At 44.5% G+C, this 17,421-nt stretch overlaps 1 long non-coding RNA gene across 1 annotated transcript in view; it reads right to left on the reverse strand.

The window, feature by feature from the left end:
- Positions 1–10,843, reverse strand: part of LOC140105031 (uncharacterized) — a 30,902-nt gene extending 20,059 nt beyond the window's left edge. Inside the window, exon 1 of the long non-coding RNA XR_011850479.1 lies at positions 10,432–10,843. This is a non-coding gene — a long non-coding RNA (uncharacterized lncRNA). The remainder of the gene's footprint in view (positions 1–10,431) is intronic.
- Between the last annotated feature and the right edge of the window lie 6,578 nt (positions 10,844–17,421).

Below are 17,421 nucleotides of genomic sequence, written 5' to 3' on the forward strand. Positions count from 1 at the left end.
ATATCGGTACATGATAAAAGTTTGCCAGTATATTTTGTGGATTACACAGCAGGGTGGCGACAAAGTTAACATGGAAGCCATGAAAACAACCCAAAATTCTGCCTGACACAGCTCGTTTGATAAGGGGACCATGTATGGAGGCAGTGAACTAGTAGTAGATTAAAGGTGCTGCAGTTAAAACTATGTTAGTTGGATCTTGGCATGGAGCTGGCGCTCCGCTGCCAGGCGAGCTTTCGCCAATCCAAGCCCCTGTCTCTAGGCTACTCCCCAAACAGCACTTCTAAGAACCTTTTGTATAAGATCAAGTGTAGTAGCGTTCTTATAAGTTTGGGATATGGCGGGTGAGGGGAATGTAAACAGATGCGCAAGAAGCGCTGAAATAATATCGGTAAATGATAAAAGTTTGCCAGTATATTTTGGGGATTACACAGCAGGGTGGCGACAAAGTTAACAAGTTTGATGTGGAAGCCATGAAAACAACCCAAAATTCTGCCTGACACAGCTCGTTTGATAAGGGGACCATGTATGGAGGCAGCTATATGGACGACTTTTGGAGGTAGCAATGGAGACAACGTGTGGAGGCTGCTATGGAGACAATTTAATTTGGATAGTGCCTGTATGTGGCAGTCCAAAAAAGTTTTCAAACCAGAGGAGCAGGTAGGTGGCCCTCCAGAAAAATGGAATAGATTGAGTGCCTGTATGTGGCAGTCCAAAAAAGTTTTCAAACCAGAGGAGCAGGTAGGTGGCCCTCCAGAAAAATGAAATAGATTGAGTGCCTGTATGTGGCAGTCCAAAAAAGTTTTCAAACCAGAGGAGCAGGTAGGTGGCCCTCCAGAAAAATGGAGTAGATTGAGTGCCTGTATGTGGCAGTCCAAAAAAGTGTTCAAACCAGAGGAGCAGGTAGGTGGCCCTCCAGAAAAATGAAATAGATTGAGTGCCTGTATGTGGCAGTCCAAAAAAGTTTTCAAACCAGAGGAGCAGGTAGGTGGCCCTCCAGAAAAATGGAATAGATTGAGTGCCTGTATGTGGCAGTCCAAAAAAGTGTTCAAACCAGAGGAGCAGGTAGGTGGCCCTCCAGAAAAATGAAATAGATTGAGTGCCTGTATGTGGCAGTCCAAAAAAGTTTTCAAACCAGAGGAGCAGGTAGGTGGCCCTCCAGAAAAATGAAATAGATTGAGTGCCTGTATGTGGCACTCCCAAAAATTGTTTAAAACAGAGGACCGGGTAGGTGGCCCTCCAGAAAAATTAAATGCATAAAGTACTATAGCTAGAGCCAGTGGGCCCTGTCAAAAAAAAGCCAGTTTCCTCTGCTTTAGTGTACAAAGAGGAGGAGAAGGAGGAAAATGAGGAGGAGGAGGAGTGCATAAATTATTCAGGTTGAGCTTCCTTCACCTGGTGGAGATTGGAAATTATGAGAAATCCAGGCTTTATTCATCTTAATAAGCGTCAGCCTGTCAGCGCTGTCAGTCGACAGGCGTGTACGCTTATCGGTGATGATGCCACCAGCTGCACTGAAAACCCGCTCGGACAAGACGCTAGCGGCAGGGCAGGCAAGAACCTCCAAGGCGTACAGCGCCAGTTCGTGCCACATGTCCAGCTTTGAAACCCAGTAGTTGTAGGGAGCTGTGTGATCATTTAGGACGATGGTATGGTCAGCTACGTACTCCCTCACCATCTTTCTGTAAAGATCAGCCCTACTCTGCCGAGACTGGGGACAGGTGACAGTGTCTTGCTGGGGTGACATAAAGCTGGCAAAAGCCTTGTAAAGCGTACCCTTGCCAGTGCTGGACAAGCTGCCTGCTCGCCTACTCTCCCTCGCTACTTGTCCCGCAGAACTACGCACTCTGCCGCTAGCGCTGTCAGAAGGGAAATACTGTTTCAGCTTGTGCACCAGGGCCTGCTGGTATTCATGCATTCTCACACTCCTTTCCTCTCCAGGGATGAGAGTGGAAAGATTTTGCTTGTACCGTGGGTCCAGGAGAGTGAATACCCAGTAATCGGAGCTGGAATAAATTCTTTGAACGCGAGGGTCACGGGATAGGCAGCCTAGCATGAAATCTGCCATATGCGCCAGAGTCCCAACGCGCAAGAATTCACTCCCCTCACTGGCCTGACTGCCCATTTCCTCCTCCTCCAACTCCTCTTCTTCTGCCCATACACGCTGAACAGTAAAGGACTCAACAATGGTCCCCTCTTGTGTCTCGCCAACATTCTCCTCCTCTTCCTCCTCATCCTCCTCCACCTCCTCCGATATGCGCTGAGAAACAGACCTGAGGGTGCTTTGGCTATCAACAAGGGAATCTTCTTCCCCCGTCTCTTGTGACGAGCGCAAAGCTTCCGACTTCATGCTGATCAGAGAGTTTTTCAACAGGCCAAGCAGCGGGATGGTGAGGCTGATGATGGCGGCATCGCCACTGACCATCTGTGTTGACTCCTCAAAGTTACTCAGCACCTGACAGATATCAGACATCCACGTCCACTCCTCATTGTAGACTTGAGGAAGCTGACTGACCTGACTACCAGTTCTGGTGGAAGTTGACATCTGGCAGTCTACAATCGCTCTGCGCTGCTGGTAAACTCTGGATAACATGGTTAATGTTGAATTCTACCTCGTGGGCACGTCGCACAACAGTCGGTGAGCGGGCAGTTGGAGGCGGCGCTGCGCTGCCCTGAGAGTGGCAGCATCTGTGCTGGACTTCCTGAAATGCGCACAGATGCGGCGCACCTTCGTGAGCAAATCTGACAGATTGGGGTATGTCTTGAGGAAACGCTGAACTATCAGATTTAACACATGGGCCAGGCATGGCACATGTGTCAGTCTGCCGAGTTGCAGAGCCGCCACCAGGTTACGGCCGTTGTCACACACAACCATGCCTGGCTTCAGGTTCAGCGTTGCCAGCCACAGATCAGTCTGCGCCGTGATGCCTTGTAATAGTTCTTGGGCGGTGTGCCTTTTATCGCCTAGGCTCAGCAGTTTGAGCACCGCCTGCTGTCGCTTAGCGACGGCACTGCTGCTGTGCCTAGAGCTAGCGACTGATGGCGCCATGCCCATGGATGGTAGTTCGGAGGAGGAGGTGGAGGAGGGGTGGGAGGAGGAGGAGGCATAGTAGGCCTTTGAGACCTGGACCGAGGTAGGCCCCGCAATCCTCGGCGTCGGCAGTATATGACCAGCCCCAGGGTCAGACTCGGTCCCAGCCTCCACCAAGTTAACCCAATGTGCCGTCAGCGATATACAGTGGCCCTGCCCGACAGCACTCGTCCACGTGTCCGTGGTCAGGTGGACCTTGTCAGAAACGGCGTTGGTCAGGGCACGGATGATGTTGTCTGACACGTGCTGGTGCAGGGCTGGGACGGCACATCGGGAAAAGTAGTGGCGGCTGGGGACCGAATACCGAGGGGCGGCCGCCGCCATGAGGTTGCGAAAGGCCTCGGTCTCTACTAGCCTATAGGGCAGCATCTCCAGGCTAAGCAATCTGGAGATGTTGACATTAAGGGCTTGGGCGTGCGGGTGGGTTGCACTATATTTTCTTCTCCGCTCCAGCGTCTAAGGTATGGAGAGCTGAACGCTGGTGGATGCTGTGGAGGATCGTGGAGGCGACGATGGGGTTTTTGTGCCAGGGTCCTGGGCAGGGGGCTGACTATCAGCTGACACAGGGGAAGGAGCAGTGGTGTGCACGGCCGGAGGTGAACGGGCTTGGTGCCACTGATTCGGGTGTTTAGCATTCATATGCCATATGCCTGCGCATACTGGTGGTAGTTAAGCTAGTAGTGGTGGAACCCCTGCTGATCCTGGTTTGGCAAAGGTTGCACACCACAGTCCGTCGGTCATCCGGTGTTTCCTCCAGACTTCTGAAAATCTAGCCCTCGCCGCGGGAGCCCTCGCCACGGGAGCTTCACTACGTGACACATTTGGCGCTGATGCACCTGCTCTGGCCCTGCCTCTCCGTCTGGCCCACTGGTCCACTGTGTTCACCCGGCCTCTCAACCCAGCTTGGGTCTGTCACCTCATCATCCTCCGATCCCTCAGTCTGCTCCCCCCTCGGACTTCCTGCCCTGACAACAACTTCACCACTGTCTGACAACCGTGTCTCCTCATCGTCGGACACCTCTTTACACACTTCTTCCACTACGTCAAGAAGGTCATCATCACCCACAGACTGCGACTGGTGGAAAACCTGGGCATCGGAAAATTGCTCAGCAGCAACCGGAAAAGTGGTTTGTGACTGTGGGAAGGGTCCAGAAAACAGTTCCTCAGAGTATGCCGGTTCAAATGCCAAATTTTCCTGGGAGGGGGCAGACTGGGGGGGAGGAGGCTGAGGTGCAGGAGCTGGAGCAGTGCCGATTTCGGTGACATGGGTGGACTGCGTGGAAGACTGACTGGTGGACAAATTGCTCGAAGCATTGTCGGCAATCCACGACATCACCTGTTCGCACTGTTCTGGCCTCAACAGTGCTCTACCACGAGTCCCAGTAACTTCAGACATGATGAACCTAGGGAGTGTAGCTCTGCGGCGTTCCCCTGCTCCCTCATCAGCAGGTGGTGTCTCACCCCACCCAGGACCATGGCCTCTGACCCCTGCAGTAGATGGACGCCCACGTCCCCGCCCTCGTCCTCGTCCTCTACCCCTAGCCCTCGGGTTAAACATTTTGAAAATGAAAGTTATATAACTTTAATTTTTTTTTTAACTTTTTTTTGTGTTTTTTAGTTTTTTTTTGTGTTTTTTAGTTTTTAAAACCAAACAATGCTATGCTATGGCTATAGCATAGCAATTGCTATGGCTATTTTCTAGCCAAGTATGAAAGCACACTGATGAGATGACGCTGAGTTATGAAAAAATAAACGTAAAATAAAAAGGAAATGGCAGACTGTGCCTAATTGAAATCCAACCCCTAATAAATTTTCCCACTTCGGTCTTTGCGATGGATATGTGCGTCACTAAGCGCTAAACACAGCGGTCGCAAGTCTCACTCCAAATTCCTCACAATTGGCTAGTATATGCACTGCAGCAAGGACAGCCACCAGCAGATCAACCAGAAATAAAATATATATAACGCTATTGTAGGCGTAAGTAAGCCGTTTGGATTCTCCTTTGGCTATTTTCTAGCCAAGTATGAAAGCACACTGATGAGATGACGCTGAGTTATGAAAAAATAAACGTAAAATAAAAAGAAACTTGCAGACTGTGCCTAATTGAAATCCAACCCCTAATAAATTTTCCCACTTCGGTCTTTGCGATGGATATGTGCGTCACTAAGCGCTAAACACAGCGGTCGCAAGTCTCACTCCAAATTCCTCACAATTGGCTAGTATATGCACTGCAGCAAGGACAGCCACCAGCAGATCAACCAGAAATAAAATATATATAACGCTATTGTAGGCGTAAGTAAGCCGTTTGGATTCTCCTTTGGCTATTTTCTAGCCAAGTATGAAAGCACACTGATGAGATGACGCTGAGTTATGAAAAAATAAACGTAAAATAAAAAGGAAATGGCAGACTGTGCCTAATTGAAATCCAACCCCTAATAAATTTTCCCACTTCGGTCTTTGCGATGGATATGTGCGTCACTAATCGCTAAACACAGCGGTCGCAAGTCTCACTCCAAATTCCTCACAATTGGCTAGTATATGCACTGCAGCAAGGACAGCCACCAGCAGATCAACCAGAAATAAAATATATATAATGCTATTGTTGGCGTAAGTAAGCCGTTTGGATTCTCCTTTGGCTATTTTCTAGCCAAGTATGAAAGCACACTGATGAGATGACGCTGAGTTATGAAAAAATAAACGTAAAATAAAAAGGAAATGACAGACTGTGCCTAATTGAAATCCAACCCCTAATAAATTTTCCCACTTTGGTGTTTGAGGTGGATATGTGTGTCACTAAGAGCTAAACACAACGGTAGCAAGTCCCCCTGCAAATTCCTCACAATATGGTACTAGCTGCAAATAAAAAAAAAAAAGTATAACGTTATTGTAGCCCTAAGAAGGGCTGTTGGGTTCTTGGAGAATCACTCCTGCCTAACAGTAAGCTAATAGAACACCCTGACCAGCAGCAGCTCTCTCCCTAGCGGCATCCAGACACAGAATGATCCGAGTAGCGCGGGCAGCGGCTAGTCTATCCCAGGGTCACCTGATCTGGCCAGCCAACCACTGCTATCGACGTGTAAGGGTACCACGTCATGCTGGGTGGAGTGCAGAGTCTCCTGGCTTGTGATTGGCTCTGTTTCTGGCCGCCAAAAAGCAAAACGGCGGGAGCTGCCATTTTCTCGAGCGGGCGAAATACTCGTCCGAGCAACGAGCAGTTTCGAGTACGCTAATGCTCGATCGAGCATCAAGCTCGGACGAGTATGTTCGCTCATCTCTAGTCTTTAGTAAATAGCTACTTCAGCCTATCCACAATGGGGCAATCTTTATCACTTTTTTCTATACTTTTATTGTCTTTCCATAACTTCTATGCTACAGCTTTGGAAAAATTAAAGGTTTTGCAAAAAAAAAAGTGGAAGATTCCTTTAACAAAAACTCTGTCATTATGCGATGCTTCCATGTTTAATAGTCCAATACGAAAAAAAGGAACATTTTGTAATCCGTGATATACTTATTGTTACAGAAGTATATTTTTGTGCCTGGGGAAAGTATCAATTCTCTCTTGTATTCAGAAGCTTTTCAAAAGCAAAGACGACGGAAAAAGAGAAAGTGATGGCAATGAATAACAGCAAATCAATGTTTCTAGAGAATGTAATGAAATTGCACTTGGCGAACAGCAGAAATGCTATATATGTGTAATTGTTGGTTTTAAGCATCTCGGTTAACCGTCCTTAGCTGCCAAATTTTTTTTCTCTATTTAATTGGTAGGGAAAAAGACATTCAAATATTTGATCAGTTACGCAGAGATATCTGAAATAGTTTTGTACCGCAATGTAGAAAAAAATAACACATGGCTAATGGCGTTAATTCAGTAAATGAAAAAAATTTTTTAGGAAAATGTAGGTTTGCATCCATGCGTAGCAGGAGCCAAAATTACAACTTTAATCCATATTATTATTCAAAAAAATTACCATTGTAGTATTATTGCAGTTTTGTATGCATTTTCTGAAACCTAGATTAAAAGGCTTGTGCAATTTATAATTTATCCTGTAGGTGTGGGCTCAGTGATCACCCTGCATGGAGAAGTGGGTCTAAATTCTGTGCTGACTAATTTCACATAGATCTTTATAGCTGCAGTCAAATTATAAAATTGCATCACCACTTTGGGGAGCTTACTGTATACTGTACTTACTGTACATTGAATTTAATAACAACACAGTATTCATTAAGCTCATATGCTCCCTCTTGTGGTGGCACGAGTTTAACAGTTTTTTAAACTGTTTTTATTAAAGTACAAACATTACACATCAAGTCATAATTAGCAATCCAGTATCACAAGTATACAATCAGCTCTTGTTCCATATATCAATGTATTCTCTCACTGTTGCCTTATACATATAAGTTTTGTTGGAAGTTCTGTGTATTGGGAAACTGATAGTATTTCAGATGATCAATTAGCAACTAAAATAAACGTGTTCAACAAAGAGTTCCAGACTCTGTGATTATTTACATTGATGTTATGTCACCATTCCTCCTAAAAACTACCCTGGGTAATAAGTAGTGTAAACTCCACCCCTCCCCACTTCCGGCAATACCATTGGGCCCCAAGGGATATGTGAGCAAGATAATTTAGTGTGCATTTGGTCTTGGTGGTATCCGAGGCAGAAGGTTAGAGAGTGAATCTTGGTACCTGCGCAGGGAGTTATTATGGGCAGAGTCACACCAGACACCCGATATATACGAATAAATATATTTTGAATATAAGGGTTTCGTAAGGCAACATCTGATTAATATTGGATTTTCAATTCTTCAGTGTGGGCATATTGGGGTCATAGCACTTAAGGGCGATATATTTCCTGGTCATAAATGTTGATTCTTGTAGGGATATTCTGTTGTAGTGAGACCAGGTTTCATCAGACAGTATCCCTAGTAATCACATCTCAGGTGTTTAAGACACTTGCAGTTAGAGCAAGTCTAATAGGCTGTTACCCTTTCCTAGAAAAGTGCAATAGGGGGGCACACCCAGTACATGTGCCAGAAGTCAACTTCCAGGGAGCCGCATCGCACCGTATCCCATTCTGCCTAAACGCACCGGGGTTACATAAGCCTGTTGCACTATGTAAATCCTGTTGTTTACTGTTGTGGATACTTTAAGAGGGAAGGAAAGAATCTTCATCCATCTCATCCTGAAGTGTAGGGATGAGTTCCTCCCATGTACTCAATGCCCACAGTGGAGTATGTTCAACTCTCTTTGAAATCAGATTTGTGTACACTATTGAGACCAGGCCTCTCAATTGGCTTACGTTTTATATGTACCTATAAGCGGGTACTTAGAAATGGGGGAGGTTTCATTAGGGATGCCGCATGCCGTAGCTGAAGGTATCGGTAAAACCAACGTCTGTCTAAATCATATTTTCCCTGTAGGTCACTGAAGGAGGCCAGCACCTTGTCTGTGTATATATCTGTCAGGCACCAGGGGTAGTGGACCCACTGGATCACCACGGACATAAGCCGACACCTGGGACCAGAATGTAAGTGGTACCCGGTTTTCACCAGAGTCCGCCACAAAGTGGATGGGACTTGCTGCGGCGTGGTACCACCAGGTCGTTCCACAGGTGCGACTTTGTCCGAGGTGGAAGCTAATGCGAAGTTAAAAGACGACAGGCAGAATCGTGGTCGGGGACAGGCAGGAGGTCGAGACAGGCAGCACAGGATCAAAGTCAAGTACAGAACCGGGGTCACAATGGGAAATCCAAACACAGTCACAAGGCTGGAACACAAGCTTTCTCAACGGTATAACCACGAAGAACCGTCAGGGAATGCTGGGAGAGGCCAGCTTTTAACAATTTCCTGGAAATGGTCAGCGGTGAGCTGGCCCTTTAAATCTTTGCAAGCCGACGCGCATGCCCTAGGAGTCGGGATGCGCGCATACAGCCGCGGGAGGCGGAATGGGGGCGTGGTGAGTGGTGTGGGCACTGGTGGGCCACAAGGGGCACAGGTGAGCCTGCAACCCACGATATGGGTCGTGGGAGCACCCGTGACAATATCGATAGCAAGTGTATACCCACATCCTGCCATCTTTGCGCCCCCTCAATTTCCTCTAGATGGGCATATCAGCTATGGTATCTTTAAATTGTGTGATGGCTTCAGCTGCTTTCCATACCTGCATCACCATTCTATGTAGAGGCAGCATAGGGTATGGGAGGAGAGGGGAGTCCTCTAGTATGGACCATAAGGATTGTAGTTGTAAGTAGTGGGGCAAATGGTATTTTATCATATATTTATTACACAAAAGATACAGAAAAAGGTAAACTCTTCCTATAAAATACAATATGAAAGTCATGGTCACAATAAAGTACCATACAAAATGTGTCCTCCATTTAGAAAACCGCACCTCTATAAAGTGCCAGATATGGCACTTCCAACTACTTTACTGCTGTCTTTATTGTAGACCAACTATGTGACACCATGATGACCCCCTTACCATAAAAAGTTACTTGCCTTCTCAGTTTCTTTGACACTGCAATCCTTATCTACTTTATCTTGGAGATCTCTGTTGGTAACATCCCAAGAGAACAAACATAAGGAATAGTAAAACCAAATATTTATCCCATCTTCCCTTTCCACAAATTCAGGAGAGAGAAGGGACATAGGGACATCAATATCTTCACCACTTTCTAAGTCTATGAGAGTGTCAGAGGGGCAGAATCTGTCCTCCATTAATTCTAGTGAACAATGTGAGTCCCCCACTGATCACATTGTTATCCCCTAAAACTTTGTACTATGCCTTTAAGCTTATATGTATGAGCACCTTTAGTTATTTTTTTTTATTCCAAAGATTCTGATCCCATTGTCTGAATATATAAACATCTCAACGAATTCAACATAAATACTAAGATTTTGTTGCTACTGACAATATCCAATTGGTAAACTCAGGATGCCCTGCTACTATAACCCCCAGCAAACAGCCAAATCTGTGGCAAAATGTGGAAGCAACAGTTCCATTTCCCTGCAGCGCCACCACAGGAGACAGTAAGCATTACACACAGCTCAATGAAATTAATGAAGTGTCCATGTAATGCACCAACAGGTGGTGTCCTCCAGAGGTCTTTGTGACCATTTTTAACTCTTTATGATACATAGGGGCTCAAATGGGCTAAAAGGGTATGGACTACTCTTAAATATCCTAGTGGGATATTAGAAACTAAGATGGCAAAACCATACAGTCCTCGCTAAATTACATTATAGGTCCGTCTTTTCACATCTCAGTCACAGACCCATTAACTGAATTTGGGCCAATGCATGTGACTCAGCATTGTGTGGGAACCAACCATATGCTGACTTACTGTTTTCTTCCTGGCAATGCTCTTCAATTACGCATTGATTAATACTTTCTTAGATTGAAGTAGTGGCATCCTGCACTGCAGAGACCAGATGAGGCTGAACATTCATGGAACTAGAATCTTAAGTTATTCTTTCGTGAGATCAATATATTGGTCTAGCAAGGCTTGGTTCAAACTCTTTTACATGGCTCTTCTTCTTGATGTAAAACGGACAAACTCTATTTCTTTACATCACTTCTGATACTTTCTCCATAGACTAAATTATAAGGAAATAATGTGAGCATTTTCCATTCAGATTCTTTGCACACATATATTAATGGAATTTTTTAGAATGGATGTTGACAATATAAATTAGAATGTTATTACTAAAGGGGTTGCTACTATCGACAGGACGTGCTGATCTGTGTGGTTCTCAGTGGAGGGACTCCATGGGTTACAGAACCTTAGATGACAACATCCTGGTCACATGATATGAAGTGGCCAATGATGTAACAGATGTAACATAGCAGCATGTTCTAGAGCAGTGAGACCTGCCAATTAGGAGCAAGGAGGCAGGGCAGTGCAAGTTACTTGACTATGACTATGCAGGGCTTCATTGGACTCAGTGTCATTGGACTCACATCAGGTGAGTTGCTTATAAGTTTACAAACAGATTTTTTAACATAGCAGCCATGTAATTAACTGGATAAGGGTAATGCTTTTTAATCACAGTTTTTAATAAAGTATTTATTTTGGCTGGGTAAATTTGCATGACAGGTTCTCTTTAAATTTGGGTTTCTGCTGGAGCTACTTTTGACTGTAAGAATAGAGCTTCAGGCAATGAACAAGTAGGACATGGGAAATGAAAGATAAATCCATTTATATACATTCCCATTGCTGTATGTATTTGTATAAGATATTCTACACGTTTCATTGTCATCATAGGTGCAACTATATTAAAACAACACGCTGTCATTTTTAGTTAGATTTTTGAAGAGTTCGTAGTTTGCAGCTATTGTTCTACATTGTGCGCTCTAACAGATGGTAAGTATGTTTACCCGTCATTAGAAAACAACTGCCAGGGGCAAAACGACCTGTAGTATGGAAAAGACACAAACACTTTTTTAGTACAGTGACTTACCGGTACTTTTCTTTACATGGAAAATTTCCCATCCTATATTTTCATCCCTTTTATTCTTTTTACTCATCCCACTTGCTCACACTTCGCAAAATCATCAGTCTAGCTCTGTTACACCAGATATTCTGTATAAAGTAGTAGTAGCTCAGGTAATGGACACTAATGAGAAATATGTCCCTGAAAAAGTTAAAGAGAACCCGTCATGCAAAATAACCCCCTAAACTAAATATATTTTCATAAACTGCCATTAGAGAGCATTGCCTCTATCCCTTCATTGTCCCTCTACATGCCTGTAACCCTAAGCAATGAGGTCCTAAAGCTGTATGCAAATGACCTGTGAAATGTCCAATGAAGCATTAGCATATTCAAGCTGTCCACTCTATTCATGAGTGGGAGGCACAGCCACACCCCCAGTGCATGACTGACAGCCTGTATAATGATGTGAGGCTGTATAATGATGTGCTTCCTGGTGCTGGTGGCCACGCCCCCTGCAGCCTGTGTGTGCATGTGTGTGTGTTTAGGAGAGATACAGCAGCTCCAGGCAGCCATGTTACAGCAGAACATGTCAGATTCATGTGTAGCTGATGTCTGTGTCTCTCACCTGTATATTAGGAGGATGCAGCATGTCATCAGATGCAGCACACACACTAGCAATGCTTTACTATACATTACACACAGACATGAACAGGGGGAGGAGAGGGGAGGGGTAACAGGAGTGACATCACTGCCTCTGACCATGTGACCAGCCTCATTTACATAATAAAGAATAGATGATTTTACAATGAATAATGTATGAAATAACTAGATAATGGCTGGGATGGATCCTTGTGAGCTGCTCCAACAGGTAGTAGTGACAGGACAAGTGACACAGACCTGATGACAGGTGTCCTTTAAAGTCTTCGCCATAACCACTAAATTTGGAGAAGACATTGCTAGGTCTAATTGGAGCGTCATCAGTTTTCACTATGTACTGCTGGGAAACCAACAATATAGAGAAGTCTCCATACATAGAGCTCAGCTGCTGTATCTAAGCTGCCGAATAGAAGGAAAGTAGCAGCAGAGACTTGCACATGTTTAGTGAATGAAGAAGTCTCTGAATCACCAAAAATGTAAGGAGTAATGTTGCTTTTTCTTCTATTATGCATATACCACTCCCTCCCCACTTTGTGCTAAATCTTCAACAGATTGGGAAACTACAGCATAGAGGGGCTCTGGTAAAGCCCCCAGAATCCTTATGGCTCATTAGCATATTTTTCAAAGTTGATTTTAGAAGGTAGAAGATAATGGATAACAAATATAAGAAGGTTATCACCGTCACTATGCCTGTGTTTATAAGTGTCCCCGGTTTATTATGCTTGATTTCCATGGTAGATTTCACACGGCGTACTATTACGGTGCGCATCAGGAGCAGCAAACACTGGTAACACCCGCGGTCTATCAAAATATAATAACAGTTATTCCCGGCATTTAACCCCATAACGGCAAATAGAGTACAAATGTCCAAAACGCGGTTTTTTCGCCATTTTGCATACCATATAATCGAGTAAAAGGCCGAGTTTATAGCACGAAAAAAGTGCTGAAAAAAAACAAATTCGGCTTCTTACTTCCAATTCTCCAGCTCCGTCTTTGGGTCACTGCACGTTGCCAGCAGCAACATTATAAAGTCAGCTGCTGGCTGACACAAGTGGAGGCGGCACACACAGAATGACGTTGGCGAGCAGCTGACATCATAGTTTTTGCGCCTGGCAGCGCGGGGGACCTGAGAACATCTGCTGGAAATATACTGGGGGGCAGGGGCTATAGTGGGGGTAGGGGGCTGCAGGCTGTTTACTGGGGGCAGGGGACTGCTTGCTATATACGGGGGAAGGGACTACTGGCTATATACTCGGGGCAGGGGCTGCTGGCTATATACTGGGGGCAGGGGCTGCTGGCCATATATGGGGGGAAGGGACTACTGGCTATATACTCGGGGCAGGGGCTACTGGCTATATACTGGGGGCAGGGGCTGCTGGCTATATACTGGGGGCAGGGGGCTGCAGACTGTATACTGGGGGCAGGGGCTGCTGGCCATATGCTGGGGGCAGGAGGCTGCAGACTGTATACTGGGGGCAGGGGCAGCTGACTATATACTGGGGGCAGGGGCTGCTTGCAACATACTGAGGACTGGACGCTGCAGGCTTGTATACTGGGGGCAGGGGCTACTTGCTATATACTGGGGGCAGGGGCTGCTGGCTATATACTGAGGGCAGGGACTGCTGGCTAAATACCGGGTCAGGGGCTGCTGGCTATATACTGGGGGCAGGGGCTGCTGGCAATATACTGGGGGCAGGGTGCTGCAGACTGTATACTGGGGGCAGGGGCTGCTGGCTACATACTGGGGGCAGGGGCTACTGGCCATATGCTGGGGGCAGGGTGCTGCAGACTGTATACTGGGGGCAGGGGCTGCTGACTATATACTGGGGGCAGGGGCAGCTAGTTATATACTGGGGGAAGAGGCTGCTGGCTATATACTGGGGGAAGGGACTGCTTGCTATATACTGGGTGAAGGGGCTGCTGGCTATATACTGGGTGGTGGGTGTGACCAATTCGTTTCCCACCCTAGGCTTATACTTATACTAGTCAATAGGTTTTTCCAGTTTTTTGTTTCTAAAATTACATATACAGTACATATACAAGATTTTAGAGAAAGTGATGAAAATATCGTAAAGTCCTCAAAACGGTAGCAATGAAAACGTCATCTCATCTTGCAATAAATAACACTCGCACAGCTCCATATGAAATAGTTATTAGCGCTATTAGATGGCAAAATTAAGAAGTTTTTTTATACAGAATGTTTTAATATTTCTAAATGTATTAAACACAATAAAACCTATATGAATGTCGTATCCCCGTGATCGTACCGACCCAAAGTATAAAGTAGACATGTCATTTGGGGCGCACAGTGAAAGATGTAAAAACCAAGCCCATAAGAAAATGTTGCAAATGGATTTTTCCACCAATATCACTGCAGTTGGAATTTTTTTTCCTGCTTCCCAGTACACGGCATGGAATATTAAATACTGTCACTATGAAGTGCAATATGCTATGCAGAAAACAAGCCCTCGTAGATGGAAAAATAAAGAAGTTGTAGACTTTTGATGGTTGGGAGTAAAAAATGCTGTAAAGAAGTTCTAACTTTAGAGATGACTAATGAGGATTTATAGTATCTGCAGTGCTTTCCACAGTGTGAGGAAAATGGGAGTTTTGTTATGTTACACTTGAGAAATTGTGAAAATTGGTGTGGGTGTAAATTTTACATCAGTGTTGGCATTAAAGTGTAGAATACGACGGCTAAGAGGAACCTTTTGGCATCACTTTGCTCATATTATTCCGGAATAGTAGCTAAAAAATCTAATCTTACAACTGCACGGCCGTCATCTCTTAGACAACTTATTCTCCTGGGTGGTAATATTACTTTTAGTCTAATTGCTCGTCTCTTATAGGTATCTCAATTAGTCAAAACAGGCTTAAAAGTTGGATAGGGCTGCTATCTAGTCACTGCACCTTAATGGGAAGGTGTCACTAGAAAATGAAAGATTTTTTTAAAATTAGTTAAAATATGTTCAAATATTTTTTAGGAATTTTTGATGATTTAATTTTTAATATTTAAAGAGACTTGAATTTTTTGTTTTGGCTACTAGGTTTAATAATAGACAAAAAAAATAAATGGGAGTTTTTATGCAGTAAACACCTCTTTTAGAAACACCACTGTTACACTACTGACAATAAATGATGTCACAGCTTATCTCCTCCTCCTCCCTGTACAATGACTTCTATATAGATAACACTGACCCATCATTACATCACTACTGACAATAAATGATGTCACAGCTTATCTCCTCCTCCTCCCTGTACAATGACTTCTATATAGATAACACTGACCCATCATTACATCACTACTGACAATAGATGATGTCACAGCTTATCTCCTCCCCCTCCCTGTACAATGACTTCTATATAGATAACACTGACCCATCATTACATCACTACTGACAATAGATGATGTCACAGATTATCTCCCCCTCCTCCCTGTACAATGTCCTCTATATAGATAACACTGACCCATCATTACATCACTACTGACAATAGATGATGTCACAGCTTATCTCCTCCCCCTCCCTGTACAATGACTTCTATATAGAGAACACTGACCCATCATTACATCACTACTGACAATAGATGATGTTACAGCTTATCTCCCCCTCCTCCCTGTACAATGACCTCTATATAGATAACACTGACCCATCATTACATCACTACTGACAATAGATGATGTCACAGCTTATCTCCTCCCCCTCCCTGTACAATGTCCTCTATATAGATAACACTGACCCATCATTACCTCACTACTGACAATAGATGATGTCACAGCTTATCTCCTCCCCTCCCTGTACAATGACCTCTATATAGATAACACTGACCCATCATTACATCACTACTGACAATAGATGATGTCACAACTTATCTCCTCCCCCTCCCTGTACAATGACCTCTATAGAGATAACACTGACCCATCATTACATCACTACTGACAATAGATGATGTCACAGCTTATCTCCTCCCCCTCCCTGTACAATGACCTCTATATAGATAACACTGACCCATCATTACATCACTACTGACAATAGATGATGTCACAGCTTATCTCCTCCCCCTCCCTGTACAATGACCTCTATAGAGATAACACTGACCCATCATTACATCACTACTGACAATAGATGATGTCACAGCTTATCTCCTCCCCCTCCCTGTACAATGACCTCTATATAGATAGCACTGACCCATCATTACATCACTACTGACAATAGATGATGTCACAGCTTATCTCCTCCCCCTCCCTGTACAATGACCTCTATAGAGATAACACTGACCCATCATTACATCACTACTGACAATAGACGATGTCACAGCGTATCTCCTCCCCCTCTCTGTACAATGACCTCTATATAGACAACACTGACCCATCATTACATCACTACTGACAATAGATGATGTCACAGCTTATGTCCTCCCCCTCCCTGTACAATGACCTCTATATAGACAACACTGACCCATCATTACATCACTACTGACAATAGATGATGTCACAGCTTATCTCCTCCCCCTCCCTGTACAATGACCTCTAGATAGACAACACTGACCCATCATTACATCACTACTGACAATAGATGATGTCACAGCTTATCTCCTCCCCTTCCCTGTACAATGACCTCTATATAGATAACACTGACCCATCATTACATCACTACTGACAATAGATGATGTCACAGCTTATCTCCTCCCCCTCCCTGTACAATGACCTCTATATAGATAACACTGACCCATCATTACATCACTACTGACAATAGATGATGTCACAGCTTATCTCCTCCCCCTCCCTGTACAATGACCTCTATATAGATAACACTGACCCATCATTACATCACTACTGACAATAGATGATGTCACAGCTTATCTCCTCCCCCTCACTGTACAATGACCTCTATATAGACAACACTGACCCATCATTACATCACTACTGACAATAGATGATGTCACAGCTTATCTCCTCCCCTCCCTGTACAATGACCTCTATATAGATTACACTGACCCATCATTACATCACTACTGACAATATATGATGTCACAGCTTATCTCCTCCCCCTCACTGTACAATGACCTCTATATAGACAACACTGGTCAACCTGTACAATATCTCTCGAAGGTTACACCTATCTAGTGACTGTCTGTATAGAATTAAGTAAATAGAAACTTTTTTGTAGATGTTATCATTGAGCTATTGGTGCGAGTACAGGAGGGAAAGCTGATTTATATACAGTACTAAAAGCTGAACAAAA

Source organism: Engystomops pustulosus, chromosome 10, assembly GCF_040894005.1.
Source record: "Engystomops pustulosus chromosome 10, aEngPut4.maternal, whole genome shotgun sequence".
NCBI classification, from domain to species: Eukaryota; Metazoa; Chordata; class Amphibia; order Anura; family Leptodactylidae; genus Engystomops; species Engystomops pustulosus.